This window comes from Tachypleus tridentatus, chromosome 9 (assembly GCF_004210375.1).
Source record: "Tachypleus tridentatus isolate NWPU-2018 chromosome 9, ASM421037v1, whole genome shotgun sequence".
Taxonomy (NCBI): Eukaryota; Metazoa; Arthropoda; class Merostomata; order Xiphosura; family Limulidae; genus Tachypleus; species Tachypleus tridentatus.
Window position 1 is genome coordinate 69,448,195 of NC_134833.1, and position 20,449 is coordinate 69,468,643.

At 36.7% G+C, this 20,449-nt stretch overlaps 1 long non-coding RNA gene across 1 annotated transcript; it reads right to left on the reverse strand.

Annotated features, from left to right (window-relative positions):
- Positions 1-1,065: 1,065 nt before the first annotated feature.
- On the reverse strand, positions 1,066-18,500 carry LOC143225434 (uncharacterized). The gene is made up of 2 exons (XR_013013848.1): positions 17,913-18,500; positions 1,066-1,591 (listed from the first exon to the last, which is right to left on the reverse strand). It is a non-coding gene; the product is annotated as an uncharacterized LOC143225434 (long non-coding RNA).
- Positions 18,501-20,449: the final 1,949 nt, after the last annotated feature.

Below are 20,449 nucleotides of genomic sequence, written 5' to 3' on the forward strand. Positions count from 1 at the left end.
ACATAAAAACAACATAAGAAGTAAGATTAGTAAGTTATTAAATTTAAAAAAAAAGAGAATAGGGATTGTCAAAAATGTACTGAAACAAAATACAAAGATTATATTTTAGTGCCCCTAGTTGTAGGCTTGAAAATATAATCTTTGTATTTTGTTTCAATTTGTTTCTGTTCTTTTTGACAATCTCTACTACTTCTAGCCTAAAATTATTTTCTAAAATTATCAATTTTTGTTTTGACTCCACTAACAATGGTAAGTACTGTTGACTTTAAAAATTAATTTTAGATCCTGTAAAATATGTAACTAACATTTTTATTATTCAGTATTATTATTGTTCTGACACAGAAATAAATTACTTTGCTTACTCTTTATCTTTACTTAATCTTGCATGAGCATTTCAGTTGAAATACTGAAGATTTGTACTCATCCCCTGAATATACACATAATACAGTTAAGATCCTACAAATACTTTACCTATTGAAACAGTAACTACACAAACATATCACTTCAGATCCCACAAGATCTTTACCTATTCAAATAACAAGTACATGGTGATATCAGTTCAGATCCCACAAGCTCTTAGCTTCTCAAGCCAAGGCTCACACTGTATTCTTGTTCAGATATTTTTCTTTTAATTTTTTGCTGTGCGTGTTCATAAATTATTCTCTGCAAAATATCTCTGGAACATGTGCAAATATTTTGTACTTCTCTGACCAATCAATATTTTATTTGCAAAATACCATGTACCTAGTTGCATATACTTGTGCCTAATACAAATTGAACCTCTTACAGTCTTTCAAGAAATGTTTCACTTTTAGTGATTCATTGATCAAATATAGTAGTTTGCATTAGTTTTCAACTTCTCTCCTAACGTTGAGGCTGGAAACTAAATAGATGCACTATTTAACTGTTTACAAATATTAGATTGAGAAATAAGCCATCTCTTTACAAACTTTCTTATTTCAATATTGAATAGTGCACTTGAAGATCTTTATGAGACGTGTGTTCACAAATATAACTATCTTACAAAATTTCAAAATGCAAAATATTTTTGGGACCTCACCACACCATCACTGTTCCTGTCCACAATGATGCATCCTGACAAAAGTCCTGTAGCACAGTAGCCTCCTTTGCAAAATGCTCTGTTGTAAAGGATATTACATTCAAAACACGTTCTCCCTGTAGGCTTTCCACAATTCACCTAATTTATTGGAAGAGCAGTTTTTATGAATTCAACAGCCTGTTTGTACACAAATCCAGAAACACATTGTCTGGAAACTTGACTGATATGGTTTGGTATGGAATACCATAAATATCCTGTTCCTATTCCAGCTGCTTGAGGTATGTGTAACTTCAGTTAAATGGGAGATATGACTGGAAGCCTCATCTTGGTGAACCCGTTCCTAAGTGGTCTCACTTCTAGACAGAGAACCTTGTTTGTGTTCCATAATATTGCCTGGAGGATATGAATGGCTTTTCCAACTGACCTTTTTGTCTGTGGATTCTTCCACTTTGCTTACAACAGCTGTGATAACACTTGATGATCCATATTCTGTTTTTTCAGTGCTCTTAATTGTAGTGGATATCCTCCATCCTGAGAATTAAAATCCCTGATTTGAAAACATCTTTATGATTTGAGTATATAAATATTTCTTGTTGGAAATGGCTATTACATACCTTTTCTAAAAGTGCTGCTCTTTTATGGAATTACATTATTATGAAAAACTCCAAACAATATCAGAATACAGTTTTGATACAGTCTGTTCTGCAACAACCTTTTCATAGCACCTGTAGTTATACAACTTGCTTATTTACATTTTCAAAACAATTTTAATATTATGTACATCTGTACTCCTATACATTTTGTTGATAGAATAATCCAATTGTAACTGATCAAGACTTACAAGATTTTTATAAAACAAAAATTATCCTGCTACAACAAACATTTTCTTGGAAACACAGATAAAACAAAGCTCAATATTCTCCCCTAATCAAGAAGTAAATTTTTGTTGAACTGGAAAGAAATTTGCTCATGAAATGTTGGATTTTTGCATCTAAAGAATAGCAGTATATTTTCATATTTTTCTGCCAATACTACATACAGGATATCTTACATTTTGTCATCACATGTATTATAACACTGGAATGAGAGAAATGTTCAACGTATACAGAGCACTCATTAAAAATTAAATGTATTATTCAGTGTACCTTTTACCCATGTTTAATGAAATCTTACAAAAATATAAGCCTTTACTTTCTTTAAAAGTAAAAACACCTTATTTGTCTTAAGTTATTCTTCTTAAACACGAGATATTATAATTTTGCACAAAAATTCATCCGTAACAGCAACCATTTGATAAAATACAGTCTTGTCTGTTACAACTTTATAAATAAAAATTCGTTCACAGTTGCTCAGATTTCACAGAAGTACATTACATGTATCACATCTACCAGGTTTAAAGTCTGCATTGTTTAAATTACATTTGGCTCTTATAGAACATTAAATATTCCTGTCAGATGTATCAACATATATAATCTCCAACTCTCATATGTATATATATAATACAAATGAAACAATGTGATTATATGAAAGAAAAACCAATGTAGTTAAACTATGACTGACATACCCAAAAGATGAATTACTGCTAATCCTAAAATAACAAAGACCATGGCAAGACTAAATAAATTATAAGGCAGAAAAGATACAACTAAGGTTTAATGGCTAATCTAAAGTTGACTATGAGTATTAACCAATATAATGCAACTTACGTTACTGAACACAAATAACTAAAGATAATATCATTACTGAAAAACCATAACAGAATAATATCTTATTCTTCCAAAGCTGAAAGACTTTTAAATCTGTACTACTCCAAACTCAAGGTGAGACTGAACAAAAGTCAATGTGCTGGATGCTCAATCTCCCAACAAAGTTAAGCCAAAACACATAACCTTTGAAGTGGAAAAAAATGAATTCATAAAACAAATAGAATAACTAAACACAACTGTGCCGGCATAAACAAAAGGTTTTTGTAATGAAACAATGAGTTCCATAACTGGGTAGATATATAAAATGATTCCATTCTGGAATAACTCAACAGGTTACAATTATCACTACTATATAATAAACATTAAATCTGGTAAAAGAAATTAATATAAAGATATGGAAAAAATATTCAAATAAAACACTTGAAGGGAGCACAAACTAAACACTATAAGACAAATACTACCAAATGAGAACTGATAGTTCAGTAGAATTGAATAGAGAGTCAAGTATCAAAAGAGGATGTTGCACTTAAATTGGTGGAGGGTCGTTACATGAGGATTTTCGTGAAAGATGCATTAAAATCGGTAAATTCCAATGAAGGGAGATAAAAGGCTTGTATCATGCACGAACATTTCTTTTGCATAGAAAGATCAGCCTTTAACAAGAACAGCTATTTATGTAAGAAGAGGTATCAAAAATGAACTTAGTTTCTAATGTTTGGAGTAGAAACACTGCACTCACACTCACAATATATGTAGCTAAGAATTTCACTGAGGTTGAAATATTTCTACTGGTACTTTGAAATTTTAACATATAGCTGACAATATCCATTCTCCATTGTCCACTTTAAATATCAGTAAATCACGAGTGTTATGACTGTGACATACATAGTTAATATTAATTTACTGAGTAGTACCACCAACATAACATCTTGTTCAAGTTTAAAGTCATTTCCATCTAACTTTCTTATTAATGTATGTTAAAAATCGCATGTGCACAATCTTTGACATCAGTCGATACCCCATAATCTGATAACCTGATCAGTAGTATTAGGAAAAAAAACAACAATCAAACAAGTTTAAGCCTCTAGTTAAGTAGAATCATAGGTATGAATCATACCTTATTTATGCCAGCCTTTACAGCCCATTATACTACCCATAGTGAGTTGAATATTGTGATTATTTTCATCTATATTAATGCACTCCCTATCCTAGAGCCACGGTCTCCATTATTACTTTTTTTAAGTCTGTCCAAATTAGCAGATCAAAACACCAGCCATCATGGGAAGAAAGGAGAGTGTGAGAGAGGTAAATATTACTGGAAATACATTTTGAAATATGAAAATGTTAACCTCCACTCACACTACAATTAGAATCCCATAATGACAAGGTGGAAAGTCTGGTGAGGGCAATATCTGCACATTTGTGTAGAAAATAATATGTGTAAAAGTGAGATATAGTAACAGCACACAAGTTGGGTTCATACGACTTTTGAAACAGGTGTGCTCTTCACTCAGACAAGGTAAAATCTAACACGTAGGCTATAAAGGACAACCAGCCACAGAAACAAAACTCTAACACCATGAGAAGAAAGCATGTACTGAGAGGGACAACTAAATCAGAACTGGCCATCTCCTGCAATACCAGACACATTTAGTCAGGGTAAGTCAGCTAGCTGATGTACAATCTCCCATAGTTACTTAAATATAGTACTTAAGATCCCATGTCTTATTGTTGGAATTATTAGTTTGTGGACTCAAAGACAGAGTTACAAGGGTATGAGGACCACATTGTAGATATATTTTCATTCCTTTGTTATTACTATTGAATTCTAACCCTAAAGTTACAGAATTTCATATGTTGAGCCACCATAATTATGAGGAGAAGGCAATTAACACAAAAGTGGACAAACCCTTGACCCAACTTAAAGAAACAGATATTATTAGGTCTGGAATTATGATAAGGAATTCTAATTCTCTATTCTGAGAAGCAAGCCAATATCCCCTTGTCCTATGAAATAACAAAGAGTATGTGGAACAAACTAAATCCAACCAATGTCACAGGAATTTACATTTTATGTGCAGAATTACAAGGGGTGAAGGATCTTCCTCCATGATCACTGAAATTAACACAACCAAAAAGAAGGGCTATGCTCAACAGAACCAGACAGCTAAGTGTTTTTTCTAGTTGAAATTATTAAGAGGCTGTCATGTAGGTTGGTCCTGCTTCCACCATGTATCTGGGAAAACCATCCAGCTTCACTCTCTTCTTTAGAGTGTAATAATGAGTTAAAATATCACTCAGGAGGAACCAACCTCTGTTCATGACTCTTGCAAGTGAAAACTGGGAATGGAAAGGACTCTAAAATCCACCAGGAGAAATGGAGGATGATGCACACTGGGAAGCCCTGAGAAACATTGTCCTGGAAACACTATAATATGTGAGCCATGCTCCCTATTTTGAAAAGCAAACTTACCCCAATTTAATCAATTTAGGGGCCAGCTGGGTTGGTCAACATCTCCTTACGCTTTACTCAGGACAGTCCATAAGCGTGTATAACTGTTTATCATCCAGAAAGCCATAAGGCTGTCTTACAGAATACCCCATCCCAGCATAACTCATTTGGATTTTTTTATCAGTCAACCAGTAGCTAGTGCAGAGTTCAAAAGAAACATATCTAACAAAGCAATGCCTGCGAATGAGTAAGATGGAGAACCCTGAAACATTTCAGATGGAACAAAACTAGGGACTCAAAAACTTTACTAATCTTAGCAAAACAAAAATTAGTTGGCAAAGTTCTTATATAGAGAAATGGATAAAGTTGCAAAATCTTTGTCAAATAACCATGTCAGACATGGAACAATATGCAGCAAAATGGGATGAGGATCAAAAACATATCTGAGAGACTACAAACAACAAATAAATAATTTCCATTAATAATATTCTGAAGAAGAATGCTATATGGAAAACATTAAAAAAGATGCTACCTAAAAGGTTAATCTCTGATATCACAAAACAAACCACATAAAAGGGAACTGTGAAGTCATGAAATCGTGACTGCCAAATGAAAAATGTCTGACATAAGATAGATGGTCAGTGAGGAAGCAGAAGTTGGCATTACTGAGGATAGTAAAGGATGGAAATTAAGGCTTAGCCAGCCAATAAAGAACCATCAGAATAACTCAACAAAATGAAGAGTAAATCAATGCAAGAAATTTGGACAACAGATGAATTAGAAAAAATGTGTAACAATGAAGACTGATCCAATCCTGACTGAGAGCATCTATAACCAAAGTCAGAAAGTGAAGTACAAGAGACCAAAAGGATGGAAGCTAAGCATTTCAGTGTGTGGCAAAAAACATCAATATGAGGTATCCAATAAAAAACTTGTGGATGAAGCATCCATTCTCTGAGATGAATTCTGCTGGAATGCAATGTATAATCAGCCACCAAATTCATTACACCTGGAACATGACAAGAAAAAAAAACAATCTCATAACTGTGGGCCCAAAATAGAAAATGGAATGTGTGAGAACAGGAACACCAGGAGTGAGTGTCCCCCCCCCCCTGCTTGGAAATGTATGAGACCACCCTGGAATTGTCAAGGTGAAACACTATCACCATCATTTACAACAATGCAAGACCCAAAGACATGGTTCACTTAACTGCCAGAAATACTAAGGTATTCACGGGGAAGAAGATTCCTCTTTTGTACAGAGGGTCTAGAATTTTATATCCCCAATACAAGAACCCCATCCCTGGAGAGAAGCATCCGTGAAAAGATGTGTATCTGTCCAACCATCAGTAAAGATCAAGCAGGTTGGAAGCTGATTGGATCACCTGACAATCCAGCACATGTGTGCAAATGTTTCATTGGTCCCGACCATTGAAAGGAACACGTGGGCCTAACATAAAGGAATGAGTGATTTCAAGGATGATCACATCCCCCCCATCCAAAGAGATGCAACTGTATTAGAAAAACAGCCCTTTCCATGGCCTGAAGGTGAAGAGTAGAAGGTTGGGTAAAACCAAAGCAGGAATTGAAAAACACTCTAAATGGAAGAGGTACTGTGTGGAATAAAGAAGTATTCTTTGTTTTGATGAGTAAACCAACTTTCACAGCTTCAGATAAAGAGCTCAAGTGTGAAGTTCTGCCAAGTGGTAGGAAGGAACAAGAGAAAGCCAGTCATCCATATAATGGTGAGTGTGAATGCCTGAGTGAAAATGATGTGAAAAGATGTATGGGGCAGATGAGAGGCCAAATGGAAGAGTGCAAAACTAAAAAACCTGTCTCTCATGAATAAACATATATAATGCATTATACTTGGAAACTCGTTCAAGATATGGAAGATAGGCATCATCAACATCAAACTGTCATCCAGACTGGGTGAAATGTGCCACCAAAGGAAAAGAAACGACTCCTTCATAAACCAAGGAGGCTACACCAAATGATTGAGACAAGAGAGACTGATGACAGGTGTCCAATCACCTATCTTTGGTACTAAAAACAGACAGGAATAAAAACCATTAATATAGAAGTCAACAAACTTTGTCCTCTGTGTGCAGATTTTTTTGTTGGCTTTTGCTCACTGACTGGATATGATGATCCTTGGGGGAAACAACCATTATGAGAGATAATGGAGGAGTAGACACGTAATGATGGGGTAAGCCTCTTTGAAAAGTCTGAAAGACCCATTGATCTGTGTCAAAGATGACTCCCTTACTAATACAAACTGAGTCAAGCACCCACAGTAATGAACTCCATACTTAATTGGTTGGTTCATTTAGTGCTTTATGGCACAAAGCAGCTGAGCTATCTGCACCAAATGCCTGGTAAAAATGTAAAAATAAAGTAAATGTAGTAAAATTCATAAAAGGAAATGAAGGTAAAACAAAATAGCATTTAAAAAACATAAATAGCATAAAACCAATGTTGACATCCAGTCTACAATGTTAAGAGAGAAACTACAGAAAGAGAAGTTGTAAAGAACTTTCTGTAGCATAATGTTAATTATCATAACCCATCAGGAAGACTAACAGGTAAGTACAAGAACCATCATCAGTCACCTGAAGTTGGCCTTTCCAGTCCTGGTTCTGGGTCATGTGTCATTATGGCCAGTATCAAAAAGTAAAGTAATAAAAGTGTTAAAAGACATGCAGGAAATGTGTAATAATAACTCTACAGGATGACTAAAGGGTAGTTCAAACAGCAGTGTTAGTCACCTGAAGTTGGCCTTTCCAGTCCTGGTGTCAAGTTATTTAATGTCATGACCATTTTCCAATTTCAAATCAAACTTGAAAGATTGTGAATTCTTAAAAGGGAACTACAATTAAAAAGGTGTAATGAATAAATATCAAACACTTAAATGACATTAAAAAACTGAAAACTTTATCAAGGTGGACAGTATCACCATCACCAATAACAGTCTAATGTTATGGACAAACCTTGGGACAGAACATGTTTAAAATAGTGCCGTCGTTGAGAGTCGTAATTATGGCAAGAAAGTAAAATGTGGTTTACTGTGGCCTAAGTATCACACAAACTACACACTGGTGCATCAGTTCCAGATAAAGGAAAACGATGAGTTAAAAAACTGTGATAAATGCGTATTCTAGTCACAACAACTTCCTCTTTCCAAATCTTATGGAAGCTAGATGGCCAAAGTTCAATAAAGGATTTTATTTGGAAAAGCTTGTTTTCACATTGCTCACTCCAAGTTGACTGCCAGCTGGCATGGAGCCAAGCCTTGAATACAGGACCATAGTCCATGTATGGAATAGGCACAGTGGTGATAGTGCCAGAGCAGACAGATTTAGCTGCCGTGTCTGCAAGCTCCTTCCCACGAATACCAACATGGCCTCGTATCCAGAAAAACTGAATAAAAATAGATGTTAATGAGAAATGGGGCAGTCGGTTTTGAATATCAGCAAGAACAGGGTGTGAGCTGAAGTGAATCAATTCCAGGGCTAGTAGAGAACCAAGTGAGTCAGTATAAATAGTGTAGTTGGAGTACTGCTTAGCTTCAATATGATCCAGGGCAAGAGAAATGGCATACAGTTCAGCAGTGAACACAGAAGCTGTAGAGGGGATTCTGCACACAACCACCAAACTGCAACAAACTATGGCAGAGCCCACAGAGTCACCTGATTTGGAACCATCCAAATCAGTTGGAATGGAAAGATTGTTTGAAAGATGTTCAGTAAATAAAAGATGGTACTTCCAATCAGGAGTACCTGATTTTCTCAGATGACTTAAAGAAAGGTCACATTTGGGAACTGTAATAAGCTATGGTGGGATGGGCTCACCAGTGGATTCTGCAATGTTGTCCAAGGACAGACCCAATTCATCCAATTGCGCCTGGACGCAAAGGCCAAAGGAGCAATGGCAGATTGTCTATTCTGAAAAAGTATGGCCCACTGAGGAAGGAAAACACATCCCAAGGTTGGATGCTTTGGTAAGAAACAAAGTTTTGAAGAATATAGTAAAGACAGTTGCAAACGGCAAAGGTGCAGAGAAGGTTCACGAGATTCTATATATAAGCTCTAAACTGGGGAAGTGCGGAAAGCCCCAGTGCAGAGTCAAAGTCCTTGATGATGAATGGGGTCCAGCATTTTTAAGGCCAAGAGTCTGGCAGAGCTATAGACCAGTGATCCATAGTCGACTTTCAATTGAATAACTAAACTAAACTAAACTAACGTGGCAGGGGTTCAGTTTAGAGAGAGAGAAATCAGAAGAGTTCTCTCTCCAACTGGAGTGTTCAGGAACTTTGTAGTTCCTCTTCGTCCCCTTACGTGAGAAATGTTTTAAAATATCCGTGGAATTTTTACTTTATTTTTAACATTTCAAAAAATGGAGTGGTGTATTTGTGAGTGACAGGAAGGACGGGAGAACTGGACGAAAGCAGTGAAAGTGAAGTGAGCCAGACCTTGGCTCGAGGATGGAGTACCCTGGAGGCTGGCGAATTGATTTTAAAATTTACTGTGATTGATTGGATACCCTTGACTGGGTAAACGCCCTTTTCAGAATGAGGCTGGGACCTACAGGTCCGATGCCAGAGATTTTGCTGTAGGGGAAGCGGAGTGACCGAGAAAACCACTTTCACGGCCTGGGTGCCGAATAATCTACCCAGACCGTGCCCGGAAGTAGCTGGGAAAAAAAACAAAAAAACTGATGAACTATGTTGGTGGTATACGTGGAAACTGTTAGCTGCAGTCTTGTAGATAGCGTGGTAACTACATCATGAACTTGTTTCCACACTTGAAGCCCATTGGTGCAAGTGAGAAACGTGGTCTTGGTGGTGGAACTACTGGCTGTTCTTCGGTGAGTTGTTCTTCGCTGGTCTGTGATGCTTTGTTTCTTCTCGAGATTTTGGTTTGAGTTTTCTGCGAGGAGGTAGATTGTTTTTCAGTTTGTGCTGTCGCGTCGATGGTTATCTTCGTAATGGTTTGAGTCTGGCTGGTTGTTGAATTCTGTGGAACTGGGATTGAAGTCTGGCAGGAACTGTCCTTTTTCTTTCTTGAACTACTGGAACTTGGCGTGTTGCTAACAATGGGTGCTGTCGTCTTCCGAGTCGGGTTGTCTGAATCCGTCTTCATGTTTCTTCTAATACGGTCTGAACTCGGCGGTATTTTGGTATTTTCATGTTGGAAGATTTCCGTTGGTTGTTTGCGATATCTGAGTGCTTGGTTTGAACCATTATTGAGTGGTCGTCGATGTGGGCGTTCGGCTCTAAAATGAAATATATGATAATAACAGCCATCTCGTAAAATACAGTCGGCACTGTACTTCGACGTTGTCACTATCTTCATGAAGTGTGTGGGATGATTACTGTTCTTAGAATAGATTCGATGAACTGCATATACCTTGGCTTGTATTTGGGGTTCTATGGTTTGTCTAATTTCTTCTGGTTGAATTGATGGGTCGACACCCCTGAGGAATACAGAATAAAGATTGACTGGACTTTTAGTAGGGGAACAACTTACTTTAAATTCAGTGTTCCATGGCTGGCACAGATAGGTTTGGTCTGCAGTAGTGGCTGGTTGGATGAGGATTCCTCCCCAGCGTAAAATACGGGTCCTGGACGGTTCGATGGTTGCCCCAGGCTTGGCTCGGGCGAGCAACGTGGCGACTTGGTACGGCGTGAGGTTCGGCGGTAAGCCGTCGACGATTACGGGCAGCATTAACTGCCTGACTGGCGAGGATGAACGTTCCGTTCTGAATAACATATTGGCACGTCTGACTTGCTCGGTGACTAGCTCAGGTCTCTCTCTCTGAAGTTTCAATTGAATAAGAGTACGACTTATCTTATATAACATGGAACATCGATCTGCTCCCCAACTGGTGGTAGAGAGGACACGGAGAATGTTCAGTGTTCTTGTGCATTTGACCAGTAGCTGCTTTAAGTGTGGTATAAAGGTCAGTTTACGGTCACAGATAAGCCCCAAGAACTTTGTTTCAAGGACCACAGGCAGCAAAACTTCACCGATACAGAGTTCAGGATCAGGGTGAATACCCCATTGGTGGCAGAAGTGCATGCAAATGGTTTTAGAGAGAGAGAAATTAATGCCATTTGCCATGGTCCACTTCAGCACACGATCAAGGGCAGTTTGTAGTTGCTGTTCAATGTATCTCGTGTTCTACAACTGACATGAGATGTGAAAGTTGTCGACATAGAGCCTGTTTGCAACAATGAGAGGGAGTTGTTCAGTGATGGCATTAATCTTCATACTGAAAAGTGTGACACTCAGAACACAGCCCTGAGAGACCCCAAGTTCCTGTAGAAAAGAATGGGAAAGTTTTGAAAGCACACGAACTTGGAATCTTCTGTCCATTGAACAAATTTTAATAAAAATGGAGAGATAGCCACGTAACCCATAGATATGGAGATCTTGCAAAATGCCATACCTCCATGTTGTGTCATGAGCCTTCTCAATGTCAAAGAATATTGATAAAAGATGTTGTCGTTTGAGAAAGACTTCTCTGATTGATGTTTCAAGTCTAATTACATGGTCCATGGTAGAATGCTGTTGTTGAAACCCACACTGGGTGAGTGAGAGGAGGTTGTTTGATTCGAAGAACCAAAAAAAACCAGCATTAACCGTCTCTCTAAGGTCTTACAGAGACAGCTTGTCAAAGCACATGGATGGTAGTTTGAAGGAATCTTGGGATCCTTCCCAGGCTTGGAGATAGGTAGGATAATAGCCTGACACCATGAATCAGGAAAAACATTCTCCTGTCAGTTCCAGTTAAAAACAATCAAAAGAATAGCAAGAGGAGCAGGAGATATATGGCACAGCATGTCATAGTGTATATCATCAGGTCCAACCGATGTTCTGCCAGACCAATGAAGGGCCAGTTTGAGTTCCACCAGTGTAAAGGGATGATTATACTCAAAGGGACAATCAGCTTGAAAGGAAAGAGGTGAATGCTCTGCCCGAGTCTTGATAGCTATGAAAGTGGAGGAACAAGCAGAAGTGCTAGATACCTGGCAAAAGCTTTCACCTAGTGTATGGGCGATACTCCAAACATCAGCTACTTCTTGGCCATCAGAGAGTAAGATCGTGAGGGGGCAGAAATGTAGTGCCCACTACAAACCCTGTTTCATATGACCTGGAACTGGTGGTAGAAGATATGCTAGTTATGAACTTAATCCAAGATTCCTTCTGGCTTTGACATCTCACCCACCTAGCTTGTGCATAGGCCCGCTGAAAAGCGATGCAGTTTGAAAGTGTGGAATATCTATGGAAAGTATCCCAGGCCCGTTTTTGAGCCTTCATGCCATGTGGCAGGCAGGATTCCACCACAGATGAGGATACAGTGGAAAACGTGTTGAGGTTTTAGGAATACACTGAGTAGCTGCTTGTATAATACAGTGAGTTACTGCTGCCACACAGTCGTCCATTGATGGCCGACAGACAATGGCAGGATCAAGTTCTGTCAGAGCAGTGAAAGTGGACCAGTCTGCCTGATCCAGCTTCCACCGGGGCACGCAGGTAGGGTGGCATCAACCAAGGCCAGTCTCTCTTAAAAGTATAGCAAAATGATCACTGCCAAGTGGATTATTGTCAACCCTCCATGAAAAATGGAAGAATAATGAAGGGGAGTAAACTGAGAGATCAATAGTGGTAAAGGACTTACTTGGTGCATGAAAATAAGTGGAAGAACCAGTATTGAAAAGAAAAAGGTTGTGATGAGAGAGCATATGCTCTACAGAGCAACCTCTTCTATCAATAACAGTACTTCCCCAGAGGGTATGATGTCCATTAAAGTCCCCCAGGATGAAAAAGGGAGATGGCAACTGTTCAATGAGAGCATCAAGGTCTGATTGATCATGTCTTTCCAGGTGACAGGTAGAGAGAACAAACAGTGATGGTATGACCCAAGGAAACACTGATGGCTACGACCTCCAAGGGTGTGTTGAGTGACAAAAACAGGGTGGGCACATGCTGATCAACCAACAGTGCCACCCCTCCATGTACTCGTCCATCACACAGCCTGTCATTTCTGTACAGAGAAAACTGCTGAAAGGTGACTGTATTGGCAGGTTTCAGAAATGTTTCTTGTAAGGAAAAGACATACAGGATGGTAGGAAGCAATCAGTGTTTTGATGTCATCCATATTAGAGTGTAAACCTCGACAGTTCCTTTGTATCAAGGTGGTCATTTTTAATGACTCATAGGTGAAGTGGCTGGAGAACCCTACTGTTTATGACCACGTCTTTTTTCCTTACTGTCCTTATCCATAGGAGGTCTATCGACTTCCGTGGATCCTGCCCTTTGTTGTTGGAAGGGAATTCCATTGAGTGAGGATGCAAACGAATGATTGTTTTGCATCTTGGGGTTGGAAAAAAAGATGTATCTGAAAAAATGTTTGTACCTGGAACCAAAGGATGTGGATCTTGGGGTTTGTTGGAATGTATGGGAAGAACAGAGATGGGTGTAGAAGTTGATTCATCAACTTTTTTAACTATGGAGGTCAAAAGGCTTTTCATTTGTTTTGAGAACGATTCTCTTGGAGGCACAGGGAGATCTGTCTGCACTCCCACTGAAGTTGTGGAACAAATTGCAGCAGCATATATCTGAGATGTAGTGGTGGACAGCAATTTCTGATGTTATGAGTCATTTTCAAATGCTGCATCTCTTTTTCCTCCAACCATTTAGGATAAGAACAAAAGTATGAAGGGTGAGAACCATTTCAGTTGACACAATATGGATCCGTGTCAGACTCACAGGCATAGTGGTCCTTGGCGCCACAACGAGCACATGTCAGGGAACCACGACATGACGTCTTTGAGTGGCCGAACCTCTGACATTGGAAACATTGGAGACGGTTTGGAATGTATGGTCGTACCCTGCAATTTAGATAACCTGCCTTGATGGTGGCAGGTGCATTTGGTGATGTAAATGTCAAAACGGGATATTTGTCGGCAGTGTAACTCAGTCTTTGTGAGTGGAGATGCCTCACTGCAGAAACTCCTTGAGTGAAGAAACCAGCAAGAATCTCTGACTCGAATTCAAGGTAGCATGAGGGGTAACTTCAATATGTACATCCCTAATTGCCTTTGAATTCAAGAGGAGTTCACTGTGTTGGGATGTGGATGTTTCAACCAATATGTCTCCAAATCGAAGCTTCTTTACTGACTTTGGACAGCCAGCAAATCCTCCAGTCCCTTCTAAATAAAAAAGGGGAACATTTGCCCTAAAGGTTTTGTGAAAGAGAAAGTAGAATGAGAAAATGAAGTACAACTGGTGGTACAGATGTTGAAGATTGCTGATCAGTCTTCAAGACGTGGCCGTTTACCTGTTGACTGTTTTTTTCATTATTTTATTTAAATTTTTATTATGAGGAACCATAGGAAAAAGAGAAAATTTCGATGCCCTCTGACCCCACTCACCATGGAGCCCTACGAGGGGATGCACTACAATGTCAAGCAAGGACACTGCAGCAATGCCAGGGTTTTATGAGCACTATACCCAAACACCAGCATCAGACACAATGTCCACAACACCTGCTAATAACTTGCATACTTGGTTGACTCTAGTCCAAGTGGACCAGCCAATACACCCAAAGGAGTCACCCCAAGGCTGCCCGTCTACACGAATTCAAGGGCCAAAGTGGTGTGTTAGGGTTGAACCCCTCAACCACCAGGATCCTCTCCTCCCCTTCACGGGTTGCCACACACGGCAAACATGTGGGTGGATGTTTAGATCCCAGAGGAAGTAACCTAAAAGAACAGAACCTTCCCTGGGAGGTCCCTTCACCCCGTACAAGAATCCACACCAAGGGGACTCCACAGGGTAGTTACATATGCTGTAATCAGCACTCCCAGATGAGTGGATGATACCAGCTGATATGAATGGAATTTTTGTTGTGTTCCAATAGAACATGTAGCCAATGCCAATTTGGAAACCCTAATGGAAAATCCAAGAAACCTTTCATTAGAAGACCAGGAAAGGTGATGGGCTTAGGTTGAAAGAGAAGAGTGGAAACATTCACAGCATACTCTCACAGCTCCCTTGCACCCTAATCACCAAAATGTAATGGCCAGACAGCAATCAAACCATTTCATCTGGACAAATGCATTTTGGTTTTCATGATTCATTGTATTTTGAAAAATCAAGAGTGACATGTCTCATACTGTCAATTATAATTAAAATATGACAAACATAGAAAAAACACTGACAGCTTTCTTAATTTATGTTTTATTATTACCTCCAATAACCACCTACTTTGTCACAGTTTTCTTCCTGTGTTGTCCACAAAACTGCACTGTAAAGGTTCAAGTCTAGCTAGCTAGTCCACTTGTTATCTGCCTTAGCAAGTAATTAAATAAGTTAAAGCTATGTTTTTGCTATCCCACTTTCCTGATACTTAAGACTGAATATGCCATGCATCTCAAATGGCACCAACAAACTAATGAACCTTGTTAACCCTATCTACAGTAGCCCTAGTACTCAGAATCATGCAATATAAATGACTGGAATGCATATATAATGTTTAGTGATACTCAAAAGTAAGAACCTACAAACATTTCTTCTGATATTCATACTAGCAATTACTTTCTGTAAGTTAATGCTACAATATTGACTTAATAAGGAACTTGCTAGTATGGATTTCAAGCCCTGCTTTTGTAGTGGGAAAAATTCTAGAATGTAATGAACAAAATTTTGCAAAATTATTTTGTGAGATATATCATCATCAAATAAAGCCAACACATGTTTGGTGAAGGTAAATCTTGCCTTACCAATCTATTTTTTAAGGATGCTGCTTATCTGGAAGATGGAAAAAGTGTGAACAATACAAGAAAATCACATGAGAATGGGTTCAAAAAAGACAAGATAATTACATTATAGGATGACAAAAAGTGAAAAGCTATTATTAATGAAGTCCATTCAACCTGACACTTGTTTCTAGTGGAATGTCTTAGGGGGTCAGTGGTTAGGTATCTTTTTCTTATCTAGATGAATAACATTGATAGAAACATAATTAGTAGTGTGTTAATATAATTAAGATCTCAGTTATATTGAGAATGTTGAGGTACTGTAGAATGATGTAGTTCAATTAAGTTGGACAAATATTTGTTAAATGACCTCTAATAGTGGAAAATTAAGAGAAAACAGAAGAAAGCAGCATATACAGCTATTTTGTTTTTATTACAAGTGAAAAGGGTTAATTATCATTCTATATATTATTAGTTAGGACTTACTTGAAATTACATGTACAATTTTGGTCTCCCTATTAAAAATGTTAAAACACTGAAAAGTCTTGAAAGGATGATTTAATGGATAGAAATGTTATTTTGATTTATCTCCTCTCAGAATAAAAAGAAGGGTAAGAAGTGATATTATTAAAGAATAAAGATCTCCAATTTCTGTGTGTTCCAAAAATAACAGGATAAGAGAACAGATGTTAAATGTTTAGCAAAGACAGGTCAAACATTAGGAAGTTTTACTTATTAAACAGGGTTACTGGCTCAATAATGGACAGTGGCACTTTACATCTTAAGAAAGGAAATGATGATGTTCTGAAAAATAAAAATGAGTTTAAATATTCATTTTTTTAAAAAAATGAATGTACAGAGATAACTCTGAAGGACCAAATGTGTTCTGTTGTCCATATGTTATGATGTCAACAAGCATCTTATCAAATGAATCAATGACCTCTTTTTTGACTTGTACTCAATGTGTCTGCAACTAAAACCCATTTCTATAACCCAACAAGCTCTTAATCAATTTAACTAATTTATCTGTTGATATATTCTTATTATAAATCACAGCACTACTCATATCTACATTAATTGTTACATTTTCAAAGAAAGTTAGCAGATATGCAAGACATCTCATTCCTTTTCTACATCTATACTATCTATGATAATAAGGGTTAATGTTCTTGTAGAATTTATTTCATTTAATGTTCTAATAATTTCCTTACCACTGAAATCAGACTATTTAGTTAATTATTTGAAAGCTGTCTACCTACCTTAATAATTTCTTTACCTTCCACCATGTCACTAGCCTTACAGATAAAACTTTTGGTCTATACACTGAAGTGAATATAATGGTGACAGTGACAAGTGGAGTGGCTTTATCAAGTTAGTAATTGTTTGTTAATAAAAGAGTTCTCAAAATTTATTTCACTTTATCTTAAAAACCTTATAGAATATATTTTTACCATTTCTTACTCATACTATGCTGAAATCCCACACTCAATATCTTATTTCCTCTATTTCAGTTATTCCAAGTTTTACATAATTTACACATTTAACCTTCAAGGAACTTCAAGTAATGGCTTTATCACTATATCAAAATTATGTAATATCTCACATTTGTCTATTTTTTTACACTGAGAATAAAATTTATTTTTGCAATGCCTTTCTTACTAATAATAATACTTTTTATATGTTTGATACTGTGTTTTACCATACATAAATAAGAAAATGAAAAATATCTTCCTCAAAGTAATACTAATAGTCAATGTTGTAGCTTGTATATTACTAGCAGTAGTATTACTGAATTGACAAACACTATTAATGTATTGTGTCATAACACATAATAATTTAAGATTAAGACTCTCCAATTCACTTCTATTCTAAAAGCGATAGATTTGCGGCTAGTTTAAATTTAACTATTAGTATTACTGTTACACTTACTGCTTATTTTAACTCCTGAGAAAGTTGGCTGTTGCTGCTGGCATTTGTTACCTTCACTGGTTTCAGCAAATGATGACGATGTAGTTCTCAGCCTTCCACTCATTATCTTCCGATATATATATATTTTCCAGTTTATATCTAAAATGCTCACGGTTTAATTATCGCCACATCCTAATATGAAGCATACATACACGGAGATTAAAAAAAAAATCTGCACTACTCGATCAATCTAGTATCAAACCTATCTATACCATAGGCCTTTAGCCTACTATCACCACAATTTGTCGTCACTAGCACGTAGCTAAGGTATCACTGTCACGCTGGTCCAAATCACATATACAAATTTTCTTTGAGTTTTCCATAAAATCTTCTACAGTATCACAAAATTATGTCTGAAACAGAACTAATTTTAATTTGTACAGTAATGTATCCAAAAATGCGTAAATCATATCAAAATATAGGTTTTAACACTTACATTTCTAACTTTCTATACAATTTGTATCCAACTAAAATGACGGTCTCTGCATTTACAGACATTAACCACTGCGTCATCTTCGGAAAACAACGTAGAGATTCGTATTCTAAAATGGACCAATAACAGACCTTCATTTAGTCATCTTTCAACCGAGCACCATACCGATTTCAAATGAGATTTACACTTCAAACACAACATGGCTCTGTGTTCCTGATAGTTTTCTGACATAAAAATACACCTAAAAGTAGTTTCTTATCTTTGTTAATTATATTTTTTAGAAGTCATTATAATTTTAGCAGTTATTAAGTAGTCTTTTTTTCAATTATAGGCATTAATGAAAGTGTTTTCTTATGTAAACGTGTTTTTTATCCAATTTTTAAAGGCAAAATCATCAAACAATCTTAATAAGTAGAACTGTATATTTTTAATAATGTATAATAATATTAATAACTGGTTCCATATAAAAGCCAATTCATAAATATTATAATTGTAAACATTGTATTAAGGCAAAGAATTTTAAATGCATAAATTAGAAAAAAACATCAAAATAAATGAAAACAAGAAAATAAAAATACATGCCTCTTTATTTAATCGCGTAAGTAAGGCCTAGTCTTCTTAGTAACCTCAAGCAAGAATTAGATCTTTCGTAAACATCTAACACAGATCTGTTTATCCATTTATCAAGTTGGAAGTTAGAAAGAGCAAAAATATACAAAATTATACTTATTTATTCTAAAACCACATGATCACACTATGTATCATATCATAATAAATAGGCCCGGTATGGCCAAGTGTGTCAAGGGGTGCGACTCGTAATCTGCGGGTCGCGGGTTCGCATCCCGGTCACACCAAACATGCTCGCCCTTTCAGCCGTGGGGGTGTTATAATTTTACGGTCAATCCCACTATTCGTTGGTAAAAGAGTAGCCCAAGAGTTGGCGGTGAGTGGTGATGACTAGCTACCTTCCCTCTAGTCTTACACTGCTAAATTAGGGAGGGCTAGCACAGATAGCCCTCGTGTAGCTTTGTGCGAAATTCCAAAACAAACAAACAATCATAATAAATAGCTTACAAAAATATTATGGTTTTTTTTAGCTTAAGCATTTTTTCAGTAATCAAGCAAATAAAATTTCTATTATTATATTTAAAATTTCTTTAAAGTAATTTTTTATTTAATAATTATCTTTAATGATATTAATAACAAATAATTGAAGTACAAACGGTAAACCTTCCATTTAATGTAGCTTTACAGGACTGGATAAGTCAAGAAGGATATGACTGGCTTTCGGTCATGTGGATAGGGCGTGCACCTAAAGAGCGAGAGAACTTATAATATTTCCTTTGTTCAAGATACATTTTTTGCTAGATTGATAGACTTGTTGAGATTCTCATATTTTGCCATACTTTTACAACAGAGTTTCTTAGACTTCGAGTTTACCAATGGAAATGTAGATTTTACTGTGAATTCTATCATGATAGATTGTCTTATCAGATCGTTTAGCCACAAATATTTTAAGGCATTTTTTGAGCTAGAATTATGCTACGAAAAATCATAGCTAACGCTCTCTCTCCATCTCACTATTTTCAGTCTAACGTGTAAGTTCTTGTCTTTATGTTAGCTTGGAATGTGCTCTAAAGGTATAGCAATTGTTTATAAATCTGTATTCAGATATTTTACTCTAATGTGAGTAAATACTCAGCCAAATGCAGAGAAAATAAAGCACTACTATATAACATGGCTTCTGATGAATCTCGATGATTGGCAGGAACAGGATGACCTGAGAATATTTCAATAAATATGGTAGAAACGTTTCAAAATGATAACCTAGATATTCTAGCTCATAATTATTTATTTTACCTTGAGCGCTTACTCATATTTCAGTAACTCTAAATATATTAAAATTTATACAAGATAAATCATACAACTTTTCAATGTTTCTTTTAAGGTACAAATATGAATATGTATGACAAAAAAAAGAGACATTTTCACATATTTTTGTAAATAATTTATGTTTGAAATTCGAAGACTAGCTATATATTTTCAAACTTTTTTAACTAACCAA